Source organism: Piliocolobus tephrosceles, chromosome 19, assembly GCF_002776525.5.
Source record: "Piliocolobus tephrosceles isolate RC106 chromosome 19, ASM277652v3, whole genome shotgun sequence".
In the NCBI taxonomy this organism is placed as follows: Eukaryota; Metazoa; Chordata; class Mammalia; order Primates; family Cercopithecidae; genus Piliocolobus; species Piliocolobus tephrosceles.
Window position 1 is genome coordinate 40044553 of NC_045452.1, and position 13671 is coordinate 40058223.

Sequence of the window (13671 nt, forward strand, 5' to 3'; positions counted from 1 at the left end):
TTGAAAAGCGTCGCCTCCCAATAAATACCTAATGCTTGGCAAGAAAGCCACTACAGAAGTGTTTGAGCACTGTCCTTGTGCTCAGCACCGTGCCAGATTCTGCCAAAAACAGAAAATTATAGGGCATGGTTCCTGCTTGCAGAGTAGTGAATAGAGCTGAGGAAATAAGAGTTAACAGTGAAGAAATACAGAATGACAATGCATATTTTAATGCTATGTTGTGTGGGAAGTTTACAGCAGGGGTCGGCAAACTTTTTCTGTAAAGAGCCAGATTGTAAATATTTTAGGCTTTGAGGGACAAACGGGTCTCTGCTGCAAGCTACTCAACTCTGCTGTTGTAGCTCAAAAGCGACCACGGATGATACGTAAGTAAATGAGCGTGGCTGTTGCTGTGGACTCAGTGTGTCCCCCTCAAATCCAGGTATTGAAGCCCTTTGAGAGGTAATTAGGTTTAGATGAGATCATGTGGGTGGAGCTCCCCATGGTGGAATTAGTGACTTTGTAAGAAGATGAAGAGACCAGAGCTGTCTTTTTCATCATAGTAAGAAGGCAGCCACCTGCAAACCAGGAAGCAAGCCCGCACCAGAACCCCAACCATGCTGGCACCCTAGACTCAAATTTCCAACCTCTAGAACTGTAAGAAATAAATATTTGTTGTTTAAGTCACCTAGCTGATGGTATTTTGTTATATTAGCCTGAGCTGACGAAGACAGTATTCCAATAAAAATAAAGGGTCACTGAAATCTGAACTTTATATAATTTTCATCTGCCATGAAGTTTTTTCTTTTTAAATTTTTCCAACAATTTAAAAATGTTGCAAGTATTCTTAGCTTTCTGGCAATACAAAAACAAGTGGCAGGCTGACGTTAGCCTTTGGGCTATTATTGTTGACCTGGGGTCTACAGCAATGTCTCCTGAATTGTTCAGCAGGGCAAAATTACTCAGGAGCTATTAATAAGCATTCGGAGACAATAAGTCAGGGAATGGCTACGTCCTCTGCATCCTGTTGTGAGAGTCATATTGTGCAATAGCATATTAAAGGCTCTGAGGAGTCCCGCAATAAGGAAACATGTTCAACATGTGTGTGTTGTTTATTGCAGCATTTCCCAGACTTGGTCATGAGAATCTTCCTGCTCCTCCATCTTCCCTTCTTCTGCTCTCCCTTCCTCCCCCTCCTCTTAGACTTCTTCACTTTCATTCTCTTCTTCCCCTTCTTCTTTTTCCTCCTCCCTTTCTCTCCTCCTTCTTTCTCTTCTCCTTTTCCTCCTTCTTTCTGTTTCTCCTTTCCTCCTTTTCTCTCTTCCTCCTTGTCTTCCTTTTCTCTCACTTCTTTTCCTTCTTTCCTTCCTTCCTCCCTCTCTCCCTCCCTCCCTCCTTTTTCCCTTTCTCTCTTTCCTTCTTCCTTCCTTCCTTCCTTCCTTCCTTCCTTCCTTCCTTCCTTCCTTCCATCTTTCTTTCCTTTCTCTTTTTCTTTCTTCTTCCTCACTTTCTGGCTTCTCCTTCTCCTTCTCTCTTCTCCTCCTCCTCTGCCACAGGATAGATATTAACTTGTAGATTGGATACTCTGAAGAGCCCAGATTGGGAAACATCCAGATGCACTAAAGCTGTTGCTAGCACAGTTTGGAAGTGGTGAGAATGAGGAAGGTTTATGGAAGAGCTGGAATTTAAATTTACACAACTTTCTTATGAGTTCAACTTCAGTTGGAGAGAAGTGATTTTTTTTCCTTGACAAACAATCCTGCCTTCTTGAGGGACACATGTCCTCTGCTGTGTCCCTGGAATGGAAGGGATCTTTGTGGGGAAAAGCTGCTACTGACTTGGATTTCAGGGTCTGTAACATACCAGTGTGGACCACAGACTCTTGATCCCCAGTGCAGCCTGATCCTTTCCATCTCAGTCAGTGGCCAGAAACGTATGATTCACCCTTGACTCCTCTCTTGCTTTTATACCCGCATCCAATTCATCAGCAAACCTTTTGAACTCCACCTTCAAAATACATTCTGAATTAAACACTTCTTATCACCTCTAGCCCAGTCCATCTGCCCCACAATAGTTAGCCCTCCAGCCCCCTAAGTGTTCCTAAACCAGAGGTCTTCAGAGTGTGGAGGTGCAGAAACCATTAAACATTTTATTTATATTTACTCATTCCCCATCCTTCTATCATTTAATAATGTGCACATTGTACATTTTCTGGGGTACATATTATATTATTGAAACAGAACATGTTTACAATTTATAATGTAGTGTTGAAGAGGGAAGCTTTTCCTCTGCCCTTTCACGATTCACTGATAGGAACTAATAACAGATAGATTAACAGGAGGAAAGGCAGGCATATTTATTAACATGCGTAAGCATGGGAGCCATACAAAATATGAGGACTAATGAAAGGCCAGATGGTTGAAGCTTTGATATCCTCATCGCAGCAAGGAGGGAAGTGGGGAGCTGCAGGCAATTTTAGAGGGTAGTCAGTGATTTTTAGGGTACGTGAATGGGTCTGAAGACCAGACAATGGTTTGTAAATTATTTTCTTTGGATGCTGAATGGGACCAAAGGACAAACAGTAGCGTGGGGACAAGTTACAGGAAATTGAAGGGTGGAACTGAAGTGTGAGCAAAGGCCACCTTGTTATGTATGTACAGATCCTCAGGTAATCTCTCAGAGCTGCCCTTAGAAGAATAGATGGAAAGTCTGTCCAGATGTAGAGACTGGGTCTCTTCTCTAGGGGTTAATCTTTCTTGGTTGTTGATAAAATTCCTAGGAAGGGTGTTTAAGACAACTGAATTCCTTTATTTTTCTTTTTGAGACGGAATCTCACTCTGTCGTTCAAGCTGCGGGGGTGTGATCTTGGCTCACTGCAACCTCCACCTCCCAGGTTCGAACAATTCTCCTGCCTCAACCTCCCAAATAGCTGGGATTACAGAAATGCATCACCATGCCCAGCTGATTTTTGTATTTTGGGTAGAGACAGGGTTTCGCCATGTTGGCCAGGCTGGTCTTGAACTCCTGACCTCAAGTGATCCACCTGCCTCGGCCTCCCAAAATGCTGGGGTTACAGGTGTGATCTACCGTGCCCTGCTGACAATTGAATTTCTTTTAGCAAGAAGTTTCCTCAATCAAATAAGAAAATTCCAGAGAGAGCCCCTCCCTGCATTTGGTTGTTGTGGGGAGGGGACAATTGTGGAGAGAAACAAGAGAAGGTTAGAAAGTCCATGGTTCTGCGGTAGCTTTTGAGGCTTTCCAATTTCCTTTAATTAAGATGTGCTCAGCGTATAAAGCACCATCCTTTGGGGTATTGTCCTCTGAGCCCCAGCAATAAATAATGTGTGCATGTGTGTGCATATGTGTGCGTGTGTGTGTGTGTGTGTGTGTGTAGAAGGAGGGGTGGAGAATTTGGGTTATTTTTGCAAGCTATTTGTTCTGCACACATAAAATAAAAGCCAATCCTTCTCCTGAGAATAGCTAGAAAAGAAGAAAATATTAAAAATGTCTGAAGGCACTAGACAGTTCACAAAGCAGTGAAGAATTTTAGGGACAAGATCTGGGAGAGAAATAAAATACGGAAAGGTGAGCCAGCATTTGTGACCACTTTCCCCTAGGTATCCTTTTTCCAGAAGAGGTGGCTGAGAGAGAGAGAGAAGCTAACAGAGCTGTTGATAGACAACAGGGTTAGGAGAACAGACATGGGCATTGAGAGTCTGCAAGGAACTTGAGACCCAGAGTCCCCTCCCCCACAGCTATCTCAGTATTTGGGTTGGGAAAACCACATAAGCGTAGGAGTAAAGATTGACCTGAAATAGTCTGACCTTTGCAATAAATTAAGCCTAGGTTTGAATTTGTTCAACCCCAGATTGGATTAAGGAGGTTAGGGATTGTTAGGACCCGTAGATTTCAGACACAAGTAAATGTAATTTCTCTCTGGAAAAGGTAACATTCTTCCATATCTCCATGTATTTCATATACAGTGTCTGGCACTCAATGAAAATAACCTGGTGCATGAAGAGACAAGACAATGTTGAGAGAGAGACATACCTCTAAATTTGTGGATTTAAAATAACCATGCTTAATATGGTCAAGGAAATAAATACAAATTGGGGATTTTGACAGAGAACTAGAAAGTATAAAACAGAATCAAAAGAAAATTTTAGAAAAGAAAAGAATACCGAATTCAGGCTCCGAAGTTTAATACAGAGTAGACATGGCTGAGGAGAAAATTAGTGAACTGGAATAAGAAAAATATCTAGAAGAAGCACAGAGTGAAGAAATCAGAAAAGAGCCAGAGATATAAGAAAGCAAAGTAAAAGTCTAACAAGGAGAAGAAAGGAGAAAATGAGACAGAGGTTGTATCTGAAGAGATAATAATGAAAAATTTTCCAAGACAGATGACAGGCTTTAAACCACTTATTCCAAAAGGACTCTGAACCCCAAGCAAGACAGATATGAGGAAAATCACACTTAAGTGCATTATAGTAAAGCTGCTATCCACCAGAGACAGAGGGAAAACCTCATTAAAAAAAGATCAAATCCAATTTCCTGAGAATGGCTGGCAAAAACTATATGACCTGGCCTTATCTTCTCAGCTTCATTTCTCACCACCTGCTACCTTGTTTCTTTACTCTAACCTTCTTTATTGGATGCTCCTTGAATGCAACAAACTTATTTGCTGGTCAGGACTGCTGTTTCCTTGGTCTAGAAAAATCTTCCCAGATATTTATTTGGCTTCCTCCCTTGCTTCACTCAGATCTCTGCTCAAATTCAGGGTCCTCAGAAAGGTTTCTTTGCTGACCCTCAACCTGCCCAGAGCTTTATCTGTCTCCTTCCATGGCATTATTTTTCTTCCCTACCTGATGTGATATTCCACGTGTATTTATGCAGTGGTTCCCCAACCTTCTTGGCACCAGAGAGCGGTTTCATGGAAGACAATTTTTCCATGGCATGGGGGATGGTTTTGGGATGATTCAAGGGCATTCCGTTTTTTGTGCTCTTTATTTCTATTATTATTACATTTTAATATATAATAAAACAATTATACAACTCGCCATAATGTAGAATCAGTGGGATCCCTGAGCTTGTTCTCCTGCAATGAGCCAGTCCCATCTGGGGGTAATGGAGACAGTAATACCTGAAGTGTGCCGCTTATGTCCAGTCTACTTTGCGATCTCGTTTTGGTTGCTGTCACTGCAGAAAACCCTGCTTCACAAAGATAGAATGTTGGAAATGGAAGCAGACTTTCCAGTGCTTTTCTGGCAACTGCAGGATATTCTGCCTTGACTTTAATCTAGAATATATGGAGATGGGAAGTTGTCTCAGATGTACTTTTATTGCCACTGGATACAGCTGTACAGTTGAAGTTCACTTGCCACCATGAAGCCTGCAGCTTAATTGTCTCTTGCCACTCACCGAGAGGGTTTTGATACGAGTCTGAAAGCAGTTGACTTATTATGGTCACTGTGCAGTTAAATCTCTCGGCTCACAAGAATCTGTATTGGCAGCTGCTCCCCAGCGCTAGCATCACTGCCTCAGCTCCATCTCAGATCATCAGGCATTAGATTCTCATAAGGAGTGTGCAGCCTAGATCCTGTACATGCACAGTTCACAATGGGGTTTGCACTCCTGTGAGAATCGAATGCTGCTGATATGCCAGGAGGCTGAGCTTAGGCAGTAATGCTCATTTACCTGCTGCTCACCTTCTCCTGTGTGGCCCTGTTGCTAACAGGCCACAGACCAGTACCAGGCTGTGGCCCAGTGGGTGGGGACCCCTGTACTTGTCTATTACTTGGTTTATGTCACTATCACGTGAGCTCCACGAGGGCAGGGACTTGGTGGAGGCCACTACTGTATTCAGAGCACCTAGCACAGTGCTAGGCAAAGATAAGCCCTCAATAAATCTTGCTGGATGCACCAGTGAACAAAAGAATGAAAGAGGGAAAGCCTGGACTTGCTAGGTGCTCTAGGCAGGCAAAAGAATTCTGCGTCATCCTGCACACTGAGACAGGGCACGTCCTTCCGATGGATCCACCAAGGGGCAGATGCATCCCCAGGTTACCAAGGAAAGCAGTTCTTTGTAGGTGGTAGAAGACTTGTTGCTTCCCCTCTGTATAAAAGCAAAAAAGTGTAATGGCAAATTCTGAGAGCCTCTGAGAAAGTCAGGCACCTTTCCAGAAAGCCACCATTTGCTCTGGCTAGGATTACATGTTCTGTGAGTTTTGAGTCTAACTGAAAAATTTATCATAGCCAATTAATCTGTTTAAAAAGACCTAGTCAATGCAATAGATACCTTTTTTTCCCCTAAGATAATTGAGATGAAACCTAAAAAAGATTAATAAAAAACAATTTAAAGCCCTTTTATTTACTGAGCACTTAAGATGAAGCCATCTGTTACCATAATGATAGTCTTTAGGGAAAAGCCGTGAAGACGCCAGCAAGTAAATATGCCCATAAAATGTCCACCGAGATCCTGAAAAGCTGTTCCTTCATTCCTGTTTTCTCTTTTAGATACCCTTGGGTAACCTAGGAGTAAATGGCTGTTTGCTGGTGTTGTTTGATAAGTTCAGAGGTTAAGCGGCACTCAGGGTTCATGGTGCTAATATCTGATTTGTTAGATGAGAGTTTCCTGGAGACAGAGAGAGGAGGCCTTGGTGCTGGGGCCAGATTTCCTCTTGGGATGACTTTTGACCCTGTCCTTTTCCTAGGGGTAACTGACACACAAAGCCTTCCTATGTGGGGCTGGGTCAGTTTACACCAAGCATCATTAGCAGGGGCTGCAGCTGGAAACCCCAAGGACAATTTGGGGCGAATGTGTGCTGTGTTGGCCTCTAATCAGTGACTCTAGTCTCCATCATCTACCAGCATTGACAGATTTCTGAGAACCCAAGGTGGGAACAGTGTTGTGAGGATGTTATAACATGGATCGAGAGTTAGGCTTTGTAGAGAAGACACGCCAAATTGGGACTTAAAAATTGTATGCCACACTGTGCCTGTGCTGGCCGCCTGGCTGCCTCTCCCTGAGAAGCTCTCCTTTACCTCCGTAGGACTCTGGGGAACCTTCAGGCTGTCGCCCTGCCTCTTTTGATCTTTCTCGCAGGTTGCAGATGGAGACAGGTTTTGTACTGGGGATCATTTTCACTTTGCAAATCAGGGTACAGGAGATGGGACGGGAGCATAATGTCAGAGCCACTTTAATTCTTGCACCCTGGCTTAGGTGAACGTGGATGATCTCCAGACAGTGTTATATTAGATTTTCACCCCAGTTATGCGGGGACCATCCTGGAGCGGTTAGCACGGATGCTGTAATTAGGAGGAAAGATTGCTGGGTGTCCCTGATGGCTCTGTTCCCAGGCGAAGTGACCTGCTGGCCCCAGTGGAAAAGGGCTGACACTCTGCCTCTGATGAAAAACAGATGCAAATGAGACGCCGTGATTGCAGGAACGCTCCTTAATGGGAAGGGCTCTGCAAGGGAGGGCACCAAGGGCAAAAAGCAGGTTTTATTGGTATTGTTTTTCAATAAGGATGATTCCTTCATGGACACTTTGAAATGCTGACAATGACCTGCAGTCCATGGTCGGAGCAATGCCACGAGCAATCTCTGCGTGTGTGAGGCTTCCTTACTCTGCAGAAGAAGAGCCGCATCGGAGGGGGCTGTCTTTGTGGAGGGGGCTGATTCTGCTTTGGAACAAGTGTCTAATGGTGGCCATTGCGACGTGGGTTGTGTGTGGACTGGGGACTGCCACCGCCACCGCCACCGCCACCAGGGGACGTAGCTTCCTGTCCTCAAAGGCGCGCAGCCCACAGGCAGGACCAGGCCACCGTTGCCAGGGAGGACAGCGCCCTGTCACGTTCACTGCTTATGATGTGAGCCTTCTAAGTCTTGCTTAGTCTCCTTCAACGTTTACTTCCACTTCATTGCCCAACTGTGTTTCTGACTTCCCTAATATCTTGTTAAGGCCAAAGGAAAAGGAACAAATTGTTTTTTTTGCCAAAGGTCATCTTCTGAAAAAGCATATGTGGCTTTCAAAGGCAGCAGGAGTTCTGGCCTCAGTGGAGGAATGAACTGATCTGATGAACTTTGAGTTGAAAGATACAGGCAGAGGAAACAGATTCTGTAGAGGCCTTGGGAAGTGGGACAGGCCTGGGTGTCAGGGAGGCAGTGCAGAGGTGACGGGAGGGAGGGGTCAGCAGGAGGGTCCCACGCAGGCCTGGGGCAGGGAGGCCGTGGGAAGGAAGAGGCTGAAGTTAGGAAGTGGGAGAAAGGACCCACCTTGGTAGACTTCAGTTATCTTGGTGTTTGACACGTTGGCATCGGTGCCCCCTTTTCTAACTGCTGCAGGGATGGGATGAACTGATCCATGACAGCGGTCCCCGTTCTGCTTGGAGCATGACATCCTCAGGCCAATACTTATCCTGACTTTTAAGCAATTCCCTTTCACAGCCCAGGGCCTCCACGGGGAGTGTGGGTGCAGCCCCCATGGCTTGTAAACAGGCTCGGAGGGCATGGGCTCCCAGCACGTACCCTGGGTGGGACTCACCCCCTTGGCCTGGCACGTGCAGCCTGAGGTCTGCCCATGGGCTCCTGTGCACCCTCTCCCACTCCCTCCTCCATGGTCCCTCCAGCCACGGGGCCCTGGGACTTTGTGGACACGCCTGTCTCTTGCTGCCCCCTCCAGGTGGAATGCCTGTTACCTGGAGGGATGAGTGGCTTTTGTGGTGGGATTCTCTTCCAGATTTTCAAGAATCTGAAAACAAAAGTTCACTTTCAAAGAACAGTAGGTGAAGGCTGTGTCAAAAAAGAAGTATCTGGGAGTTTCAGCTGTCACATCAGAAGCAACAGGTGACCCGTACCCTGGTTGGTGAGACCTGGGTGGGCTTTGCTGCTGGCTGGACCTCTCTGGACCCCCTGGCATGGTCTCTGCTTGCCAGAAGCCTGGAGAGGAGCCCAAAGACTTCAAGTCAGCCGCTGTCTCCTCACCTTGTGGGCCACACACCCCTTGAGTTTCCTCCTCTGGAGAAAAGGATGAAAAGGCCTGTTTATAAACATTAATTGAACTGTTTGCCTATTTCCATTGACTGAATCATACTTTCCTTGGCTGATATTAGCTCATGGTGTTTATCTGGGCTTAAAATCCTTTGCAATTTAATATTATTCAATGTCACAATTTCTCTGCGGGCACTTTTCACCATGTGTCTCTTGAATCTCTCATTTTATCCACTGTCCTTCCCTTGCGGGTGGTTCTGTGCATTACATTACCTCCCCTCTGAAGTTCGTGCCATAATTCGAGGGGACACATTTTTGTTGGCAGTCTCTGCATAGAGTAAGATTTTGAGGGCTCTTGACAAGCTCCAAAGGATTCGAATGTGGTTCTGCTGCTTGGAAAAGACAGTGACTTCTCTGGCAACCGAGGTCTGCGGTTACCTCTTTGCAGTTGGCTCAAACCTCAACACCCTCAGATCTGGCCAATGAAAGCTTTCAGGGTGGCTTTTCCAGGAGAGCAGGTCCCCTCCATTGCAAACTGTCCCATCTGGAGTGTGCTTTTGGCTCTTGTGCAGTGACCGGGCCTTGGGAAGCATCTGCTTTTGGGTGGGCCTCCTCCAGCCTTTTCCTGGGCCAAGGTTAGTCCTCAGCATGGCTGCAACCAATGTTTAGAGTCCTGACCTGGGCCAGAAAGCACGGTCAGTGCTTTATATGCATTTATCTCCTTAATCTCAGCAGCCCAGATGAGAAAACAGAGGAAATACTCAGGAAGGGGTGGGTCTGCCTGGCTCCCAGGCCTTCCTTCACCCTTCACCTCTTTGCTAGCCCACTGCTGCCCCTCACTCTGCCTGTTACTGCATCACACAAGAGATCCCTACATCCTGAGTTCATATACTGTTGGTTTTTAAAGAGAAGGACAGCAAGGAAAATAGCAGTGGAAAATCACTTGCCAGAGAAGCTCTGGTGGTCAGAGTAGAAGTTCCCAGCTTTTGGATTGAAAAGAAGAACTGGGGGACATGGGAATAGTCAACATGAAATGTGCCTTTTCCAACAGAGAGCAAGGGGTTGGGAAAATGTCCAAATGGGACAGATTTTAAAATACAGTTACTTTAAGCTCATAAAGACGCAGTGAGAATGGATTAGAGCTCGGCATCATTCTTGAAAAGGAAGGTAACTGACACCAGGAGGCTCGTTGTGGTTCTGGGTGACATTGTGATCTGCTCCCTCGTAGGCTGTGTGGCCGTGGAGTGTGGAATTCCATCAGCCAAAGCTCTCTGGGAAATTACTGTCTTATCTGCACCCACACTATAATTGTGTACACGGCCCTTGCACTGCTTCTGTTTGCATATCTAGGCCTGGGAAGAAATCTGTGTCATCATTTGCATCTGATGACTTGCATTAGTATTATTATTTTTTTGTTTTGCTAAATATGTTCTTACTGATCTATTTTTGAATCATGTTGAGATGCTGTAAATGAATACATCAGATGTGGTCCTCTTCATAGGGAGGATCCATCATTCATGCCCAAAGCCTTCAGAAAGTTCGGAATCCTACCAGGGGCAGAGAAAGCACAGGGCTAAGATGGTGGCACTGATCTCTTGTCAGTCGGCTGCGTTCCATGCTGATGGGGACTTGGATGCCCTCCTCCTGCCATTGACTAGTGACTTCCTGTTCTTCAGCTTTCCATGTCCTTAGGATAAGCCTTGGGATTTCTTCCAGGTGACAAAGCCCCCAAGGGACCTCTTCCCTGTCTCTGTTACGCGCTGCCTGGTTCATGGGCATGTCTTTAGAAACTGGTTCTCATTCTGGGGACACGCTGGACATTAATGGGGGAGCAACAATGACAGGCCATGGCTTCCCAAATCTCATAGCAGGTACATATCATCACCCAATGGAGCCAGCCTCTTATTCTTCACTTTTCATGTACTCATACTTGAACTGACGCACTTCTAATACCAGGAAAAAGGGAACTCGTGTACTTACTATCCCCAAAGAGGAAGTGAAACAAATGAACAAAACAATTCCATTCAAGAGAAAAACAGACACTGCTTCGAGAAATGGCTTGCACCCACAGTTAGCCAGCCTGCTAAAATGAGAGCAGCACTCCGCCGGAACCTGGGAGAAGTACTTTTTAAGAATGAAATGGGGAAATAAGGAGTCATCCTGGGTTCCTTGGGGGTAGGGTTTGCCTTGTTCTTTGGGTTTGAAGATGACTCCCCAACAAACAGATTCTCTGTACACGAGCTGTGGCCCGTGGTTGGATGGACTACTCGCCAACGGGCTTTAAAGGGAAGCTGGGAAAAGTTAGCTTATGAGTGGTGTGCCTTGTGTGGGACTCAGATGAGGTCGTGGCTTTGCTTATTCAGTTTAAACTAAGGCAGGCAACCTGCCATTTGTATTACTCTTGGCTCCTTCCAAAATGATTTTGTCCTTTCTAGTGGCCTCCTCCACAGGAAAGGGCCCCTCCCAGCTAGGGAAACAGGGCTTCCTAAATGGATGTTGGCCACTTTCTACACCTGGGCTATGCTGTGTGGGGAATGAGGAGCAGTATCCCTTCATTTTCTCTATATGGGCACCTTCTTCCTCCTGAGGCTTTTCTTGGGGTTACAGGGAAAGGGGGCCGATTCATTTTGTGGCAGGTGTGGGGTGAAGGCAGCAGGCTACACCTGCTGGGCAGCCCCAACTGGCCGAGGGTCTATCCTGCCTCAGCTGGAGTTGGCTGCGGAGGATGCACATGGTGGAAATCTTTGCAAAAGACACTGACTGTGCGGAGCCACTGTCCAGTCACTGTCATCCCATAGTGACTGTTTTACAGAAGATGTGGCTGAAGATGTGTCTCTGCAGCCGGACAGCCCCTAGCTGACTGCGGTCTCTCCCAGGCCTGTGTGTGCGTTCAGCTAGGCCCGCGGAGGAAATGCAAGGCAGCCAGGAGGATGTGAAGGTGGGGAGAGGAGGTGAGGACATGCAGCCCGGCCTCTCGCTCTGCTCCTGGATGAGCTGTTCTTAACCACGGACAAATTGAAGGTTCCTTGTGCCTGGATGGGAACAAACTGCATCTTCCTTTTCACTGACCTCTAACGCATAACGGAATTTAGCATCTCCTTCCACTGTGGGGCCAGCATCAGACAGCAGTGGCAGTAGCTCCTGCCACGTACTCACGACAGAAACCCCAGATACCTGAACACAGTGTTACAGCTATCCAGAAATACCGCTATGCTCGTTGCTGCTTCCAAGTGCCCAGTTCACTAGACTTGCTGCTAGCTCTTGCTATTTAATATGTTAAAGTAGCCCATCTATTCTTATAACAGAAGCATAAGAACTGTTTTGATAATTCTGTATGTTTTAGTATCATTGGTTTCCTTCGGAACTCTCCCCACCTCATGCTTTATTTAATGCATTTAGAAACATTCTTCTGAGAAGGAGTTCATAGCTTGCCACACAGACACAGAAGATTGGGAGATTTTTTTTTTTTTTTTGAGAGGGAATCTTGTGCTATCACCCAGGCTGGAGTGCAGTGGTGCGATCTCGGCTCACTACAGCCTCCACCTCCTGGGTTTAAGTGGTTCTCCTGCCTCGGCCTCCCGAGTAGCTGGGATTACAGGCGCCCATCACCACGCCTGGCTAATTTTTGTGTTTTAGTAAAGATGGGGTTTCATCATGTTTGTCAGGCTGGTCTCGAACTCCTGACCTCGTGATCTACCCACCTCGGCCTCCCAAAGTGCTGGGATTACAGGCATGAGCCACCATGCTGGCCTTTTTTGCTTTTTCTTTTTTTTTTAAAAATAAAAAGTTTGATTTTTCATGTTTTTAGAGATGGGATCTCACTCTGTTGCCCAGGCTGGAGTGCAGCATCTCGATCATAGCTCACTGCAGCTTTGACTTCCTGGGCTCAAACGATCTTCCTGCCTCAGCCTCCTGAGTAACTGGGACTACAGGTGCTTGCCACCACGTCCAGCTACTTTTTTGCTGTCGTTTTGTAGAAATGGGGTCTTGCTATGTTGCCCAGGTGGGTCTCAACCTCCTGGCCTCAAGACATTCTCCTGCCTTAGCCTCTCAGATAACAGATTATAGCCGTGAGCCACTACACCTTGCTTAACTTTACTTAAATAAAGTTATTTTGTTTTGAAAGTCCTATTTGCTCATTGTAGGAAATACAGATCAACTAAAAGGTAAAACATCCACATTACTCTCTGCACTCAAATACACTGCTAAGGATTTGGGGTAGATCTTTTCTAACTTGAGGGGCCTAGTATACATAGTGTTTGTCGCCAATTTATTATGAGCATCTTCCCATGTTAAAGAGTTTCTGCTCTGCTGTTACTTCAAAATGACCTAGGCCATGTAATCCCAGCACTTTGGGAGGCCGAGACGGGCGGATCACGAGGTCAGGAGATGGAGACCATCCTGGCTAACATGGTGAAACCCCGTCTCTACTAAAAAATACAAAAAAACTAGCTGGGCAAGGTGGCGGGAGCCTGTAGTCCCAGCTACTCGGGAGGCTGAGGCAGGAGAATGGCGTGAACCCGGGAGGCAGAGCTTGCAGTGCGCCAAGATCATGCCACTGCACTCCAGCCTGGGCGACAGAGCGAGACTCTGTCTCAAAGAAAAAAAAAAGAAAAAAAACGACCTAGGCCGGAGTGCAGTGGCACAATCTTGGCTCACTGCAAGCTCCACCTCCCGGGTTCAAACAATTCTCCTACCTCAGC

General features: G+C 46.2%; 1 long non-coding RNA gene across 1 annotated transcript in view; it reads left to right on the forward strand.

Moving 5' to 3' along the window:
• Window positions 1-244: 244 nt before the first annotated feature.
• Window positions 245-13671, forward strand: part of LOC111526080 — a 17138-nt gene continuing 3711 nt past the window's right edge. The window contains exon 1 of the long non-coding RNA XR_002726264.1: window positions 245-365. This is a non-coding gene — a long non-coding RNA (uncharacterized LOC111526080). The remainder of the gene's footprint in view (window positions 366-13671) is intronic.